Raw genomic sequence first — 6,166 nt, forward strand, 5'->3', positions numbered from 1 at the left:
AAACAACTCAGGTGGTTTTTTCTATAGGGTCACCAGCGCGAACCGACCAAGATTTCTGTATTGAATCGAAAATGGTTCATGAATTCCTCCACCATATCTTTCCAAGTTATCCCATTCTGTGGGTCCTGCCGGGTATACCAGGTGAGCTCCTCTCTCGTAGGACTCCTTTCCTTATGCTGTTTAAGTATACGGAACTCACCGGCCGTGAGGTCACTTTGGACCATATGCTCAGCATCTCCGCTCATCAACTTATTCGCAGTACGATGATTCACATGCGTCCTTGGGGGTCGAGGAGTCTGGTGGTGAATATGGACGACAGGGCCAACCGTCATTTCTACGAGAATTATTTTTACGTGTGGACTGAGCACATTGTGGCGAACCCAACGGGATCCCCTGAGAAGTGGAACTTTGCACGTAAGTTTTTGTATCTTTAGTCGGTGAGACGCCCGACTATTTTCTGTTATGGTATTAAACTTTATCATGTCTTTGCAATTGAGAGATTGCCCACTCCGCTTGTCGAAGGTATTCATGAATGGGTGGGTGCCATCCTTCCCCATACAGTATGGATTCACACATGGTCGACCTTTCATGAAAGGTTTGGATGCAGGCCCCTTACAGGTGAGATGATGTTTCTGTCTGTTGCTCTTTCTCTTTTTTTTCTTAGCTTCTTATGTGTCGTTTGTCGATGTCAGGGAGAGTGTGGAGAGTAAGGGCCCCTCCGTTAGCCTTTCGTCAGCCGGCCTTATCTGCTCACCCTATTATGGTACCCATCGCCTCGGCCTTCATCGAGGGCTGCTTCAGTTGAGTTTGCGGCCTTGGTTACTCCTGCGAGGGCCACTTCTCAGGACGAGGTCCCGACCGATGTTCACCCCATGGGTGAATCACCATCTACTAGGGAAGAGGAGGGGCCGTCGAAGACACGGAGAGTGGAGTTTGATACTATGCCCCCAACAATAATTCATCTAGACGACTCTCCTACGATGGGCTCTGGAGAGGGTGTTGTCGTGGCACCCCCCGTAGAGACAGAACCAACCATTGTTTTAGCTCAATCAAAAATTCTTGCCGTTGTCGGTGACCAACAACTTGTCGTGGTGGAGGATAAGACTTCTGGGACCGCCGTTATGACTTCGGGCGTACCCTCATCTTCTGCGATCGGTCATGCTTCCTCTTCAGCTGCTGAAAGAGGAAAAGCCATGGTAGTCGACGACTACGAATCTGAGTCGGACCTGGACGCTGATGATGTTAGGATGTTTGAAGAGGGCCTTACTCACTTAGTGGTTCATGCGGGGGGCTCGACCCGTATTCTTCAGATCCCTTACGGTGTCAATCTCTTGGGGGACAGGGAGGATCTGGTGCCGCAGTTCAGCTTGCTATGCTCCGAAGCCAAAAATGCGGCCCTTCGGTCTGTTCATGATGCTGATTTGATGGATGAGGTGGCCATTATGGGCTTAAGGGTACGTTGCGTTTTACTTTTATTTTTCTTCGCCATCTTTGACAATACTAGTCTAACCCAGTCTTTGCGCTTTTCAGACGTATATGGTGGAAGTGGAAAGCATTCGCTGGGCCAACATTCGGGCCAAGATTTTCTTGAAGATGTTGGAGAAGTATTGTCACTACAGCAACAGGTGTCGCGAGATGTATGAGCGGCTGAGGACAATCGGGCTCTTGGTGAGGAGTTGGAGAAAAGGGACCAGGAGTTGATGCAAGCTATCCACAGCAAGAGTGCGCTCGAGGAGCAACTTCTAATTAAGGACGAGGATCTCGAGTTGAGCAAGGGAGTCTCCGCAGAATGTGAGCATCTGTAGGAGAGATTGAGGTCGATACAGTCGAAGATAGATCAGAACTTGGTCAAGGTCGAGGCGATGAGCGTGGAATGGATGGGGAAATTGACCTCGCTAGAGAACAAGGTCGTAGGTTGGAGAGCATCGAGAGTGCTTGGTCCGAGGCTTCGGCGAGGGCGGCGGCCCTAGAGAACACCATCTGCGTCCTCCAATCCGAACATGAGTCAGAGAGAGCGACAACTACCCTTATGGAGGCCAGGCTCAGGGAGCGCATCAGTTAGATCGATCAAAAGGCATCGGTTCTGGGAGATTGGGTCGTAGCACTGGAGGCAAAAATGGGCGACTGTTGGCTAAGATTGAGTCTTCATCCACCATTGTTTCCCGCCGTATGCACGAGCTTTGGGTTTACGCTGAGGCCCAATTGGATATATATAAGATTTTGTGGGAGGTGGGTACTGCGATTGAGGCTGCCTATGAGAAGCGCGAGTGAAAGCGCGGGAGGCTCGCATCAATTGTGGGTATGATGCGGCAATGCCTGAAGGTAATGGGGGTGTGGATGATGGTAATGGAGGGCTTGGAGATGGTGATGGTGATGGTGATGGCGGTGATGATGCCGAATAAAGAATGTTGTCCTTTCCTGTTCTTACTTTCAGTTGTTTGTTGTTTGTCGTTTTTTTATAGTTGTTCGTCGTCTATTGTCGTTGATTCTTCCCCCTTTTCTTTTCATTCTTCTTTGTTGGCTTGGGCCATATGTAAGCGGTGATGTACGCACAATGACTTTGTATAAAGGAGAGTCTTTTCTTCTTTATTTGCCTTGTACTTCACCTTTATTTCAACTGTTTATAGCTTTTGGTGCGAGATAGACGCCTGTATGGCGAGTCTCGATTTTTCTTTCCTTCTGATGGCTTTTGGTCTTAGAAGGCCTGTATGGCGAGTCCCAGTTTTTCTTTCCTTCTGATGGCTTTTGGTCTTAGAAGTATTTTGACCTAATCGAAATAGTGTCTCTTCATTATTCGATCGAAGTCGACATCTTCCCTTTTTGGCGAAGGCCCTTGGCCTTAAAGGGTGTTATTTCGAACTTATCAAAATAGTAACCCGACGTCGTTCGATCGAGGTCGAACTCTTCTTCTTTTTTAGTGAAGTCCCTTGGCCGTAAAGCGTGTTATTTCGAACTTATAGTAACCCGTCGTTGTTTGATCGAGGGTTAAATCTTCTTCTTTTTGGCGAAGGCCCTTGGCCTTAAAGGGTGTTATTTCAAACTTATCGAAATAGTAGCCCATCGTCGTTCAATCGAGGTCGAACTCTTCTTCTTTTTGGCAAAGGCCCTTGGCCTTAAAGGGTGTTATTTCGAACTTATCGAAATAGGAACCTGTCGTCGTTCGATTGAGGTCGAACTCTTCTTATTTTTGGAGAAGGCCCTTGGCCTTAAAGGGTGTTATTTCGAACTTACCAAAATAGTAACCCGTCATCATTCGATCAAGGTAGAACTCTTCTTCTTTTTGGGCGAAGGCCTTTGTCCTTAAAGGGTGTTATTTCAAACTTATCGAAATAATAACCCATTGTCGTTCGATCGAGGTCGACCTCTTGTTCTTTTTTGGCGAAGGCCCTTGGCCTTAAAGGGTGTTATTTCGAACTTATCGAAATAGTAACCCATCGTCGTTCGATTAAGGTCGAACTTTTCTTCTTTTTGGCGAAGGCCCTTGGCCTTAAAGGGTGTTATTTCGAACTTACAGAAATAGTAGCCCGTCGTCATTCGATCGAAGTCGAACTCTTCTTCTTTTTTGGCAAAGGCTCTTGGCCTTAAAGGGTGTTATTTCGAAGTTATCGAAATAGTAACCCATCGTCATTTGATCGAGGTCGACCTCTCTTTCTTTTTTGGTGAAGGCCATTGGCCTTAAAGGGTGTTATTTCGAACTTATCAAAATAGTAACCCATCGTCGTTCGATCGAGGTCGAACTCTTCTTCTTTTTGGTGAAGGCCCTTGGCCTTAAAGGGTGTTATTTCAAACTTATCGAAATAGTAACTTGTCATTGTTCGATCGAGGTCGAACTCTTTTTTTTTTTTGGCGAAGGCGCTTGGCCTTAAACGGTGTTATTTCGAACTTATTGAAATAGTAACTCGTCGTTAGTCCCAATTTTTGGAGAACCAGATATCTTATGGGAGAGTCCCTGTCCGTTTGCCACTGCTCGCAACGGAGGGTACAACGTCGGAGAATGTGAAGCGTTGTTGTTTCGCTTAGGTTCACTCCGCGGACAAATTGTAGTTTCCTTGTCTGGCTCCTATCTTCCGGCTCAGAGGTATTGTCGGTGGGAGGTATCACAGTTGTTTTGCAATAGTTTTTCGTCTTTTAATTGAAGTGTTGTTTTTTTATTCGTTCGTCTGCACGACCGTTGTATTCCTACTTGAGTAGAGATTAGGAAGTGAGTTAGAATGAAACTTTTCTTGTCCCCATCCGGTGGTCCGATAATTGTATTGGTAATGTCGTTCGCCTTGTTTGGCGTATCGATGGTTCATGGAGCGAAGGTTTCTAAGCTTGATAGTTTTGCTCGGCTCTCCTCCTCCTACTGCGCTGCTCCTTTGTCTCGCGTGGGTTGGATTTTCCCTTCGCGCTCCTTTTGATGAGCGATTGTGTTTCTTGTCTTTGATCTGGGAGAAATTAGGAAATTTCACTAAGAAATCCCCACAAGCGACGCCAAATGTTTGACTCAAAAGATATTGAAACATTTTTGAACAAATCAATCAAAGATGAAGGGGTAAATCTTAGTCAGACATAATAAATTCTAGATTAAAGAGCTAACAGTAAGGATCACATGTAGGATGAAAGAAATGCAAATGATCATATTGAGATTCAGTATTGTGTCTCCCATCAATCGATGAGAAGATCACTTTACATATTTTCCTAGAGATTCATTCTTCTCTATCAAGAAGACTAGAAGAGAGCTTTTTTTGCTTTAGAGAGAGATAGGAGGAGAAACCCCCCTGTTGAAAGCATTCCCTTGCTATATATATTCATGACACCCTTGCCCTTTGCTTGGCTCGACGTCCTCTTGCCTCCAATGTGTCTTAGTCGTGCTTTTAAGTGCCGCTTGATAAGTTAGTATTTTAACATGTTTTATGCCCCTACTTGCCAATGTTTTGATCATATATTGTTACAAAATAGTCCTAAAAGGCTCACAAATTGTGCTTGATCGCAGGTTTGATCGACAATGTGACAAAATGTCAAAGATCGGCTCAAAAAGGAGTGAAACCTGCTCAAGTATCAAAGACCAAGAAATTTAAGAAAAGAATGCCTAGTGCGGACTGTGCAAAGCCAGTGCCATGCGGTCCGCGGTCATGGTTGCGCGAACCGCGCTAGCTCCCTCCGTGGCCGCGGTCCGTTCTACGCGGTCCGCGGAGTCCAAGTTTAGAGAAGTAGAAGTGAGCCCAGTGCAGCCGCAGTCCATTTAATGCGGCCCGCACTGACCCCGAAGGGGTATTTTTGTCTAGTCTTTCCAGCCTAGTATAAATAGAACATTTTACCATTTTTAGATCATCAGATACATCAGTGGAGAGCTGCGCTCGTGAGAACATATTTTGTAGCCATTTTTGGCACTTTTGCTTTACATTTACGATATATTCTTGTAATTTAATTTTATCAATTAATTAATATGCTTAGTTCTTCATCTATTTCTTCAATTTCTTTATCTAGCATGAGTATCTAAACCCATTAGCTAGGGTTATGGCTCAACCCTAGTGTAGGTAATTGATGGGTATTGCCATCTAGTGTTAGATTGACTATGGGTGTTTGCTATTTGTGTTGATTTTATGTTTTAATTTAGGATTGGTGGTTGCAAACACTGATTCAAGCTTTGTGGGTTTAACTCTTCTTGAGAAAGAGAGTCTATAACCCCAAAATTGACCCAACAAGGAATTGGGATGGACTCATGAGAAATGATAGTCCCAATTAACGGGTTAAACCTCGAGAGAGTAATTACCCTACTTGAACCCTAGTTGCTTGGTCTAATTTGCCTACCCATTTGGTCTCGAGAGAGTCAATTGGGCAAAATCACTCTCTCTACCGAGAGGTGTGAGAGTGGGTAAAATTGTGCAACGGTTATAGCATAAGCCCCAATTATGTCAATCGAACCTTAGTAACATCTACCCGTCAATTAGCCACCTAGGTAGTGTCACGACCCTAGTGCACGACTTCCCATTATATACAACTTAGCAATATTCTCGTAGCATAATTTAGTGTTAATCAATAGTTTTACAAAAATAGTTATAATTTGAAAACCCAAAAATGTTTGAAGTGACATTAGGAGTACAAACACATCTCTAGGATAGACAGACAATCCAACTCCACTACTAGCTCCCTGAGGAATTTGATCCCAACATTCATATCGGGT

Source organism: Nicotiana tabacum, chromosome 5, assembly GCF_000715075.1.
Source record: "Nicotiana tabacum cultivar K326 chromosome 5, ASM71507v2, whole genome shotgun sequence".
Classification (NCBI taxonomy): Eukaryota; Viridiplantae; Streptophyta; class Magnoliopsida; order Solanales; family Solanaceae; genus Nicotiana; species Nicotiana tabacum.